The following is a 13,184-nucleotide window of genomic DNA, read 5'->3' on the forward strand; positions in this document are numbered from 1 at the left end:
AGTGCTACATAATTAAGTACCATTTATTTTGTGCACTGTTTAGGCAAGCTACGGATATTCAATTGCCATTGAAATATTTTTGTAAACCATGCAACCTTTTGCACAAAAGATAATTATGAAATAGCTAACATTCATTTGACCACAACCAATAAATAATTTATGAACTGGGTGTTTGAAATTATGCAAATATTCTAAATACTTTTTGTTGCCTGTACATCTGAGTAAGTATGATTCAGAAGAAAGTGTGCGATGGATTAATAGATTCAACATTGAAGAGATTTGCATTTCTACAGAGTTCTTTTCTTTGCTGGCTCCTACTATCTTTAGTATCATGGCTCAGAAAACAAGCTTGACAATACTGTCTCTAAATGTATTTGAATATCCTGGCATCCCTATTCATCAGCCTCTTTGATGCTTTAAATGTCTTTTGCTTTCTTTCCAGAACTCTTTATGAAGGCAGAGAGATATGCTTTTAGTAGAGTATCCAACTATTTCATAATACACACTAAATGGAGGGGGAAATAGGTGTCTTTAAATATTTTATATATCTGTGATAGCCCATAGCAGAGTTCTGATAGAGTAAGTTGCAGAATGGGCTCATTACTGTGAGCATACTGCATGCCAGGTGCTACATACAACATCACTGCAATGACTAGGAACTGTTGACTTCAGAAATTCCCTATCAAAACAGAAATCTTACTGAAAACTGTAAATTGGTGGACAAACTCTATTAGCAATTATGTTTATATTGCCTTTAGAAATATAGACCAACATTGCATGAAGGAAATGAATTTGGTTTTATTATAATCAAGTATAAAAAGCTCTTATCATTTTTAATAGTGTATCATCCAAAAATATTTCTTAGAAAGTACTATGAAATTTAGGGGTCATTTATTTTCACGTCTTTCAACACCCTGGGGTTGGAAGAAGGTGGTATTTCTGTTAATAAAGATACTCAGAAATCTTCAGTCACCATTATTATACTAAAAAAGATTCATTATTTATATTGTTAATGTGTTGTTGCTGTATCTAACTTTTTTTTTTAATCTAACAGCTCTGTTTGCCCAGATATACCTTGGTTTCTAACCAAATTTCATCACACAGGGAAATATATGTATTGATAGATTGGTTCCGTCCATTGTTTTGTAAATCCAGCAAGTATTTAAAGAACAAGAGGAGGGAATTATTACTCTACAAAGAGCTATGGATTGGCACAGATACTTGAGTATCGTTTGTCTTAAAAAGCCTTTTCCTGTAATGTCCAATTGCTTAAGAGCTATCTAATATTTTACATATATCCACAAAAGATCATTCACATCATGTGAGTTTATACCTTCACTAGTATCAACGCTTATTTTCTCTGAAAGGAAGAATTTCACTTAATCCTACTTAGTCTTTCATACTCACAAAAGTTCCTAAAACAGTTATTAGGTTTCACTGTTAATGCAAATACAAGATTTGTAAGAAGGCTCATTACTATTTGCCCTGCCCATACCCTCAAATATCTTCCCTTCTATTTACCCATTTACCTCCCTTTTTTTTTTTTTTTTAAGTGTTTACTTGTGTGCTTTTCTACCCTGAAAACCCAAACCCACAAACTGATGACTGGAACAAAGAGCTCTTTCTTTCTGGCACTGTTGTATGAATAATACTTGCTTATTTTATTTTTATTTAAATGTGCTATGTCTTTTGTTCTATGGGTGCACAGCACAGAATCGCCCACCTACTCCACTCCCCTCAAAATGGAAGGTGGCACTGTTTTCTTAAGTTATCCATAAATAGTGAAGCAAAAGAACACATCAAAAGCTGTGCACCCTGGGGATTGCTTATTCTGTTCTACATAGAATTCAGCTGAGTTAACTTTAAAACATTCCTTTTCATTTAAGTGCTCCCTTAAAACAGCGTAAAGGATAGGGCACCACGTAAGCTGCTTACAATTTCGACGGCACATTTTATCAGGAAAGCTATCTATCCCAGATTTCTTCTCTTCAGAAAAATTTTAATGATCCAAGGTCACACCTTTTAAAAAGAATGAGGTCTAGTTTTACATAAGAAGGTCCAACTTGTAGGGGTTTATTTTCTTTTTATGCTCAGACCTCACAAACCGAGGACCGCAGTCTTCAAATAGCCTTCCTTGTTAAAATTGAACTCAGAAAAGAAGGTTATTCTACCTCAGAATTTTAAGTAAAGCTTCTACAACAAAGTTCAGTGTTCCAAAGCTTTAAATAAATGTGAATTAAAGCAGCACTCCATCACTAAGGTGTTTAAATTGGGTTGCTAATCCCTTTACTCTTGAAACAGGGCCCAGCATTTTGGGGGAGAGGAGTGTAGACCTGGGATTGTTTCTCAAAGTGGGAGCCTCAGACCACCTGCATCACAATCACCCATGGTGCTTATTCAAAACAAATTCCTAGGCCCGTCCCAGTCCCACTGAATCTGCCTGCAGACCCAGTGCCCCTGCACCACTGACACATCCCCCAGGTGATTTTTGCATCCACCGCAGTATAAGAACCGCTGCTGGACATCCATCACTGTGGCCGAAGGCGTCCAGCTGGCATCACCTCTCACCCTCTTAAATTCTTCCATTTCAGGAGCCTGGTGCTTTTAAATTGAACCTTGCCACTACTTTGAGGCTAGGATTATGCTAAGAAGATTAAGGTCCCTCCGAATATTCAGAACTTTTGTCTCCCTGCTGTCAGCAACCAAGGAAGCTGGCAAACGCTGGTCTCGCACAGTAACATTTAGTGCCGGTCAACACACCGTATGGGCTAACATCTGAGCCCAGAAATAGGAAAGGCGAGTATAAATAGATTTGAATTGGGGTTGGACAAGGATTTGGCAGGCAAAAAATGACTGTGTGTTGATGGGGTGGGGAAGGATAGCTGCCAGTTCAGGGATCCGTGGTGGAGGAGCTTCCTGACCCCTGTCCACCTCAGAAGCTAGAGGTTCCTGAATGGTCTCTGGACTTCTGAGCCTTTGGCTATAATTAGGGAGGTTACTGCTTTCCCTGGCTTCTTCCATATGCATGTTAGTTGTGTTTGGCATTAAGCAGCAGTGTTTGAAGAGTGTCTGGCCCCCACTAGCATTTAGTTGAGCCAGTCACTGGAAAAAATGACAATGGTATCTGGCATAGAATTCAGGTGCTAAAATACCTTTATTAAAATAGAGGAAATGGCACCTATTAGGAAGTGACCCCGAGCTACTAAGTTTTATTAGACTGACAGGAGGTGATTTCCCCCCCTCCCCTTTGAAGCATATTGTAAATTCCCTTCTGTCTTTCACGGTATTTAACTACAGAAATGGGTGCATTCAGTAGTTTCAGATTTTCAGTACTATTTTTATTGCAACTCATTTTGTGTAGTATCAGGGAATACCGAGCTGTGACTTGGCATGTTTCAATAAAACTTTTTGTACATATTTAGCTAAAAAAGAAAATTTGATGGGGTAGGAGAGAGAGTCAACACTACTGGCAATTTCCCATTAGCAGTGCAGGAGGTAAAAGTCTAAAATAAAGCTTGTGGGAAAAGTCTGAACATGGCATCCAAGCTGAAAAGAAATGACATTTCTCTTTTTTCATCCTGAGGTGGGAGAGAAGACTTGACAGAAGTGAGTGAAACCTCACTCAGTAATATTCCTCTGAAGCCAGCCCTGATGTCAGCAGTGAGCTTGTTAACCAACAGATGAAGTGGGCCATGTCCACCCTCCACAACTCTATAAAACCACTTTAAAGTTAGCACGAGGTGCCGGCTCTCCCCCTTTCTCAATGAAAAGCATACTTCTTGATTAAAAATATATGTTTCTACTTTATGCCAAAACAAGAGAGCATTATTTTCAAGATGATCATAGAAACCAAGTTAAATGTGTTTCTTATTTCAAGAGATAAAAAAGCATCGTAACGGTGAAGAAACATTTCAGTGCTGGATGTTAGTTTAATGTAGCACTACTATGCACGTAATTTATTTTGAAACACAGTGATGTATGAAAATCTTCAGCACTCTTGACAGAATGAGATTACACATCCATCTCTCTCTATGCTTTAAAGAAAAAAAAAACCTTGACTTAGCCTGCCAGTGTTACAAATAATAACTGCATATGTCTGCATTGTAATACTCCTCCTGTTATTTCCACTTTCAGAGATAGTAATTCCTGGGATAATTTCATTCATAAAGGGTTCCCTTAGGAGTAAGGTGGATGGTCAGAAAAAGATATTGAAGATAATTTGTAGTCCTGTTGGACAACTTCTCAACTCAGTTTGATTCTCCCATGTCAGTTAGGAGACTAACAACACTTTGAATGTCGATGGGAGAGAGAATGTTTAGGGGATACAGTTATAGCTCCTTTTGAAGAGAGCGAGCTATTTTAGAGGGGAGCAGGCTCAAAGGGAACACATACATTTACATGGAAGCTCTTTTGAGGCTTGAGAAGAGAAGGATTACTGTCTGACCGTGGAAACTAAGTTACTAGAGAATAACGTTTTTCCACCCCTCACCTTTTCTTCTGAAGCATGAAGCAGAGATTATGGGTGAAATATATGGTGTGCAAAGTAAAGGGAGCTATAAGGAGAAATGAACAAACAAAAAGATTCACCGTCCATGATGGAACAAGGCAACTTCTTAATTTTAGCTACTTAGTTACTCTCTAACAATATTAAAGATGAGTGTCATTTTAACATTTGGATTTTAAGAATACTTTACAGAATAGATTCATCCATAAACACAAATATATAGCCATATTCCTCTGAATGTTTTCTCTTCCATATAACTTATAGCATTTTCAATTGATTCACATAATTAGAAGCTTACCTACCTATCATTTGACAAACCAGAAATTTCTATCAGCAGATATTTCTTACTTTTACAGGTTTGATTAACCTAGACCCAAGAGGTATCTATTGAATCATTAAGGTTTAACTTTGTTTAATTTAGGTTTAGCATTAAAATACATATTATAGTAGAAAAATTTCTTGAAATTAATCCATTAATGATACTCAGAATAAATCTTTATTAGAATACTTGATTAAACAGAATAATGCATAGTTCAACTATTCTAGACAATACATTTTTCTGTAATAATGCACTAAAAAGACAGATGGTAATATTAGATTATGTACCAAGAATAGCTAAATTGTAAAATCTTGTGCAGAGCCATTAATATGTAAAACCTTAGAAATATGGAATTAACTTATTTATTAAGTATTTATTTAGTATCTACTATGTGCCTTATAATATATCAAATATTAAACAGTACCTGAGAAATACATGGCATTGTTCCTTTCCTAAAGAAATTTCTAACATACATCAGAGATTCACATTAATAACCAATGAAAAGCACACTACAGAATGTAATCAGAGCATAAAGCATGCCACCTAAGCAATATAAACAGCTAAGTCAGTAGATAGAGACAGTGGTCCAGAAAGGAGAGAAAAAAAAAATAGTTGTTTTATTTGCTTGCAGCATTGTTGTTTTCAAACCAACAGTACCCACAAATTGTGGTAATTCACAAATGAGTATACCAACGTACATGTGCCTTGCCAATATGTCTCCAAGCTTTGTGCAGCTCACTCTTTAAGTTCAATTTCAGCACATATTCATACAATATGTCCTATATCTCAAGGCCAGAAATATTTCAGAAATCAAATATTAAAACTTCAGGGTAGTAGCAATTGTGCTTTAAAACTCAAAATTTAAAAATCTTTAAAATTTTGCATCCTGAAAAAAATCATACATACAAAAACCTTTCACTTCTTCATCTACAAATGGCCAACCTGTTTCTGAGATTGAGGACCGTGGGCACGGAAAATTGCTAGACTATTGGTTTGGAGTATTTCTGGGACTGGTGCTGTGTTACCACTACTGCTACCCAGGCATAATAGGCACTGCCAGTTCTTTAGTTATTGTTATAGCTGCTAGGAGTCTTTTAATAGGTTATTTAGAAAAAAGAAAAGAGGACAATTGACCCTGGGTGGTTTTCAAATGGTGCTATTACTGGTTTGTTTTCATAGATTGGCAGTACCCTACAAGAGGCAATGTTCAAGAAATAAAATTACAGTTGTATTAACAGCTTCAAATTAGGGGTGCTTTTTCAAATCATTGTGCAGATTTTAGTGGCACAAGAATGAGTGGTTTTAATTGAGCCTTCTCCCTGAGAAGGCTTCAGGAAAACTCTTAAGCCCAACAGAAGGAAGGGGAAACCAGGACAAGAGCCACATTATCATTTTCTGAAATTGCTTGTCAGTATCTGACAAAATCTTATCATAATTTTTATTCAAAGAAATAAAATGCTGGGAACTGATCCTCTGCCATAGAGCAATAGAGTTTAGATATCTCACTTTGGAGGAAAATCTTCAGAAGCTGAACTGCCCCAGGTTCTTGCATAATAAAATTATCTTCTGAGAAGTTGACTAGCATATTTTGGCTGTGAGCACCAGAAAATACCACAAACACAATATTGGTATAGCTTATAAAACACTCAAGCTGAATATTAAAAGCATCTGTTTTCAAGGAATATAATTATAAAGTACTTGAAGTGAATCAAGAGGCAGGATGCACAAAACATTAAGCATGTCATAAACAAGCCATTCGACTCATCCAGATAGTATGGGTAATAGATGGACTGCTGATTTACAAAGGAATACTTTCATTGAAGATTCTGACATCAGGAACCATGACGGCAAAGGTCAAATGCCTCTTGGTGTCATTCCAGGATGAATAATTCTGGGCCATTTTTTGAAGTAGTTTGATATTTCTTTTTTAAGAAACGTGTGAACAAAGGTAGCCTTAATATTTTATAATCTGGTGAATTCATGTGGTTAAGACCATTCCAACAAAGAATGTGTTGATGGTGAGCATTAGAATATATTATACACCCATGAATTGTGGCCACACTTTATCTGTAAAAGGGCATTAACTGTCCCTCAGGAGTGAAAGATTCAAATGTGCTAAAATGCAAAGTATCTCCTTTGTTTTTATTTGCACATACAAAAGCAACAAACTTCATTGTGGACATTATGAAGTCAAATGTAATTCATAATGGTACTGCTGTTTTGTGAAAGGAGAACAGACAGAATCCACTTTCTAAGATTAAATTGAAACTTCCTTCTCCAAATGTTAAGCTAAAATTATGGACAAAATTCTTTTCTCACATTTGCATCATGGGACTTAAGCCTGTTATTCTTTCCTCCTACAAGACAGGCTCCTGGGAGTCCTACATACTTATCAGGAGCAAAATATTGGATTTGACATCTGCAATATACATCTTTGTAGAATTTTGTCCCAAATCAAAATACAAGCTTGTTTTTTATTGTTCTCTTGAGGTCTTAGAAAAGAGTTTGTCTTTTTACAGTCTCAGAAATGATATTAATTTTCAGAAAGAAAGTCTCTGACAGCATTAGTCCTATAGGAATACGTCCAGTAAGATCATTTTACCCTACATATACATTCATAAACTTTGTACTACTTAGAAGAGAAAGCAGGAAGGGGGAAGATAAGGAAGAGGCATGGAGAATGAAGAATGATAGGTCATGAAAAGAAGAGGTCACTAGGTGTAAAAACTCGATGCTTCCAAAAGCAATGGGCTTCTAAGGTTAGCATAACCTGATGTACTGATGGGGAGCGGTTGCTAAAATCATAGACTGAAACAAGTATTGAAGCTTTATGTTCACTTTTATATAACTTTCACTCTCCTTTTTTGCTCATTTACTGTGCTTTATTTGACTGCTGATTGGATTATTTGACCCTGACAGTTCTCTTCACAGATGGAATATTAAGCCTAAGAACTTTCAGCAAGCCACACAAGACCAGCCTTGGGACCCAATGACATCTTTGAACTCTGGCTTTTTCCTCAAGCTTGATTAGAGATTTTATCCTGACTGCCAAAGGGAATGGGAACCTTTAATGAGAAATGGTGTTTTGTGCAGAAGCCACTGATACAGGAGGGAGACGGACTCTACAGATAGAAGCTAACTTGACTGAAAAGCTATGGGACAGAAAAATCACTTTATAGAACTGCACCATCATAAATCATCATATAAATATGCATGTAATATATAAAATGAACATAAAGCATATGGAGAATAATCTTTATAGATATTGTTAATATGAATCTTAAATGCCACCGTAAATGTTTTGCTACCTCAAACTCTTAGTGCTATAAGAGTGAATGAATGAAAATTCTACCATTTGAAAAAGGACAATATATGTACCACATCTTATGTTATTTAATGTTTTTTTTTTTACTAAAAGAACAATTTTGGTTTTGATATGCAAAGTTTGTTGTGTGGGGAAATGTATTTCTATTGGTGTTATTTTACCGGTACTACTTTCCTGATTTTATTAATATATAGAATAGCTGAAAAATAAAATTCTTAAAGGGAAAAGTGCAAATGCTTTCTGTAAAGCATAGCCTCTGAACTCTGGAAGGTATACCATTAAATATGAGCTTGCCTTCTTTATCTTGTTGATCTTTTCTCCTGAGAAACAGCTAGCTTAAAATTAAAATTATAAACAGGAGATTCAAAATATTCAACTATTCTGTTGAATATTATTAAAAAATTAATAAATTATCCATGGGATTAACTGTGAAATTTGATTAAGTTTTTCAGCAAAGCAGAGCCATCAAATTATTCTATAGGTCTCATTAAGTCACTCTAAATTATTCTATATGTTTTGGGGATAAATTAGATATGTTTCTGTGTACACTGGGCATTGCGATATTTCAGTCACAGTCACAATTTCTAAAGAGACCACCAGATCACCAGGGGAGAGAAGCCTTACTTGGTGCTCAAGCTTTCTTTGAATGGTTGCTAATACATAAGATGAACTTGGAACCATATTATTTGTTATCTCTCTGTCAGGATTTCAATGCTTTGGTCCATTCAGGAAAACAAAGTTCCAAGTTTTGTGTAAGCTCAGTCACAGATTACGTGGCCTGCAACATGAAAAGACCCTGCAGGAAACTGATAGGAGGCAGCATGGCTCTTTCTCACCTGGCTGGTTATTCTAGCAAACTGATTACCCCCATCACTGCACAGAGGGCAAATTTGTGCTGTGGTCTCTATCAGTGCCCTAGTTTTTCTTGTTTCACTTTCCTGTGTTTCAATCGAATGCACCACTGAGACGCTCTTCTCTTTACCTTTCTTACAAGTTGTCTTTTCTTTGTTCAGAAAACATAGATATGTACCAGGAATACTAGATGTTTACTGTAGTTACTCATGCAGGCTGAGTATTTTTAAGGAAAAGAAACTGGTGTTTTTAAAAAGATCTCTATTTTAATCCAATCCACCTCCAGTGCTACAACATGCAATACAAAAATGTTGGTTTTAAATATTTAGCAGTTACCAGCTGAACTAAAGAATCAAGGCTCAGAAATAAAAAAGATATAGACTTGATAGCATATTTGACCAACATAATTAATTTTAACTTTTAATTATAGTTAAGTGTGGGAGTCCCACATAGTCATAATTCAACAGTTCTCCACATTTTATATGCCTGATTGCATCCACTTTGTTATCGGCATTGTGCATAGGATTCTTTTGGGTGTTTGTGTTTGCTCGTCACCTAAAATATAAGCTATCTCTCCCAGCTTTGTGTCAGATGCAGATTTCATCAGCTTGACATCAACATTTTGTCTATGAAAGGGTGGGGGGAAAAACAGATGACTTGTGTGCATGAATATGTTTACCCATGTACACATATATACATTCATCTTGAGAATCACTGTTTTTTAAAGATTCTTAGACATCTTTCAATAACTTTTTGAAGACAAGTACAATGAAGAAACAAAGATATTAAATATCTTAAGCAAACCTACAAAGGTGTCTGAGCTTCAGTACACTGATTATTCTGAAAAACCAATGAGCTCTTTGAGGCTTCATTTCTCTACATCTATGGTGACACACATTCTCCTCTCCAGCCCCTACTTACCCTTTCCTCAGAGGTCACTCTTATTCTGAATTGGGTGATACCTACCTGCCTGCTTTATTACACACGTACATGCATTGTTTGCTTTCACTTAGGTTTGAACGTTATAAACAGGTATCATACGCCTGCATTTTTGAACACTTGTTTATTTTACTCAAGATTACATTCTTAAGATTTGTCTGTGCTGTAGATCAAATTATGTATGTAGCTGTAGATCAAATGAATGCTTGCTGCTGTGTAATATCCCATTACGTGACTATATTATAAATTCTTATCTATTATTCCACTAATGGTCTTTCAAGTTTTTTCACCATTTTTTGCTTTTATGACTCTTTACTATGAAAATTCGAGCACATCTAGAAATTGAATACTGGGTGACAAGATAAATGTTAAGCCTCACAAAATAAGGCCAAATTGTTTCCCAATGTTTTAACGTGTATTTTTAAATTACCCTTACAGCTAGTGTATAAGTAACATGAAATGGAAATCTGAATAGATTACATATGGCTATATCATTTGAATAGATAGTAAATGAATATAATGACATTTTCAAAACATATAAAAAGATACACAATGAAATTTATCTCCCTTTTCATTTCTATCCCTTAATCCTCTACGTCCTCTCTTCAAAGACATGCCTTATTACCAATCTTAAATGGACTATTCTTTAAAAATATTTAATGTCAAGTCATTGTTTGGACATGAATTTTTTTGAAATATCCAAATATATTTAGGGCCAATTTAAGTAATCAGTAAGCAATACCATTTTGGGTCAAAATTAATTTATGTTTAAAAATAATGACTCAATATGATAAAGGGCGTATATTGAAAAGTTACAGCTGACAACATCCTTAATGGTGAAACATAAGGTGGAAAATAAGTCCAGGATGTCCATGTTCACAACTACTATTCAATAGTGGACCAGAGGTCTTAGCCTGTGTAATACACTAAAAAGGGGAGGAAAACCCAAGGTAAAAAAACAAAAAGAAGTAGTAAAACTATTTCTATTCACAGATTGCATGCATATTTACACAGCCAATCCTAAAGAATCAACAGGAAAAGAAGAATAACTACTGCAACTAACAAGTGAATTTAGCAAGTCTCATATTAAAAGCCAATGTATAAAACCCAATTTTATTTCTATCTACTAGGAGCAAATGATTGGAAATTTAGTATTAAAATTGTTCTGTTTATATTAGCATAAAATACTTAGAAATTAATTTCATCAAAGATATATAAGACCATACTGAGAACTAAAAAAAGTTGCTTAGAGAAGTTAAAGATGACATAAATAAGTAGAAGGCCATTAACATGCCTGTGGATTAGAAGATTTAATATTTGTGATTCCCTTAAAATTAACTTATAAATTTAACTCTGTCTCCATCATAACCCTATTAGGTTTTTTATATGAGTTTACAAGCTGATTTTAATACTTACATGAAAATGCAAATGACTACAAATGGCCATAACTTGAAAAATATTTTAAAAATTAGAGGTCTTACACCACTTGATTCTAATACCTACTATAAAGTTACAGTAATAAAACAGACTAGTACCAACACAAAGATATACAAATAGATTGATAGAACAGAATAAAATCCAAGTTGGAAACATTTTTATACAGATAATTGATTTTTCAATCAAGGCACCAAACCAATCCAATGGGGGAAAGGCAAGTCCTTTTAACAAGTGATGCTGGAATTTGATATTTACATGAAATTTATTTATTAGAAAATACTTGTCAAATATTCAAGTCTTAACTAACCATAGTGCATTTGTCAATCAGATTTCAAGTAACATAGTGTTCCATTAACTTGCAATTCAGATAATCACACAACTACATTTCCTCAAGACAGACACGGTATTTCAGGATGCAATGGGAATGCTTTACACATACTTTTCATTTTGTCACACAGAATATCAAAAAGGTATGTACTCAAGGATAAAGATATAATTAAAGTAATAATTTATACTGCTTTATCAAGGGCAGTATTTAGAAAAGCTGATTTATGTTTCTTGTTTAAGTGTGTGGCAGTATCTACTATTACAGTTTGGTGTCACTGTCTTTCTGCTAAGATTTCAGCAGTTTTCCCAATCATTACTTTGGCAGCATCCTTGTAAATGTCAATACTGTGAAAAAGGCAATAACATCTTACTATTATCATGAAAATAGCACTGACATTGCAGTCTTCCTGAAAAAAGTCAAAAGGACCCCCCTAAGGATCTACAGACCACACTTTCAGAACTACTGATTAGATGAGAGATAGATAGATAGATAGATAGATAGATAGATAGATAGATAGATAGATAGATAGAAAAAGATTAATTGAATTCATTCAGCATATTGAAAGAGCTATTATTAAGTAAGGCTATTACTATGGATCCAGTCTCTTAAACAGAGACTGCAGAGAAACAAATGCCCACCCACTCTCATCCTAGCTTGTTTATAGAAATCCAAGTCTACATTTTTCTATTTTCTAAACCAGTTGGAAAGAAAACAAATTTTCATAATAATCTATATACATATACATATACATATACACATATGTATATGCAGGTATAGATGTAGATATTATACATGCATATATAATAAATGGGCAGCTTGGGTTTTTACCATGATGGTATTCAGTGATAATAAAGTATAATATGCTCTTAGACTGAGCACTTTCGTTGGATTTCACACTATGTAGCAAGGTTGAGATGCAGCTTTAGCCACTAAAACTAGCCAAGACCTTGTGTCTTACTGCTCAGAGGCTAAATTTCCGTCCAGCACAAACTCTGTGACCGTATCACTGAGAGTCTCACTGCAGCTTATCTAACTGTGCTACACTATATTATTCAGGAAACATAAGACTATTATATATAACTCTTTGATTTCTTAAGTGAATAATTTTGTGGGACAAATGCTAAAAGGGAGAGAAATTTGCCAAGACTGGCTTTTAAAAGACACAGTATTTAGCTAGAGACATCACTCCTTCCCCAGGACTAAGGAAAGACAACGTTCGTGATAATACTTTGTGGAGAAAAACATGTATCCTTTTAAAATATTATTTAACTCTCTACTATTTTTAGTTCTCATCTGCCAGGTAACATAGTAACATTCCCTCTCACATGTGTCTACATTAGGTCAAATATCAATTCTGGAGCTAGATGAGTAAAATAAAACATTTGTGAGAGACCCAAATATCAGTCACATCCAGACAGCTAGATATTATAAAATATCAAGCAGTCAACATTTAAATTCTTTAATGTTTAGACTGTCAGTT

Source organism: Saimiri boliviensis, chromosome 1 (genome assembly GCF_048565385.1).
Source record: "Saimiri boliviensis isolate mSaiBol1 chromosome 1, mSaiBol1.pri, whole genome shotgun sequence".
Taxonomy (NCBI): domain Eukaryota; kingdom Metazoa; phylum Chordata; class Mammalia; order Primates; family Cebidae; genus Saimiri; species Saimiri boliviensis.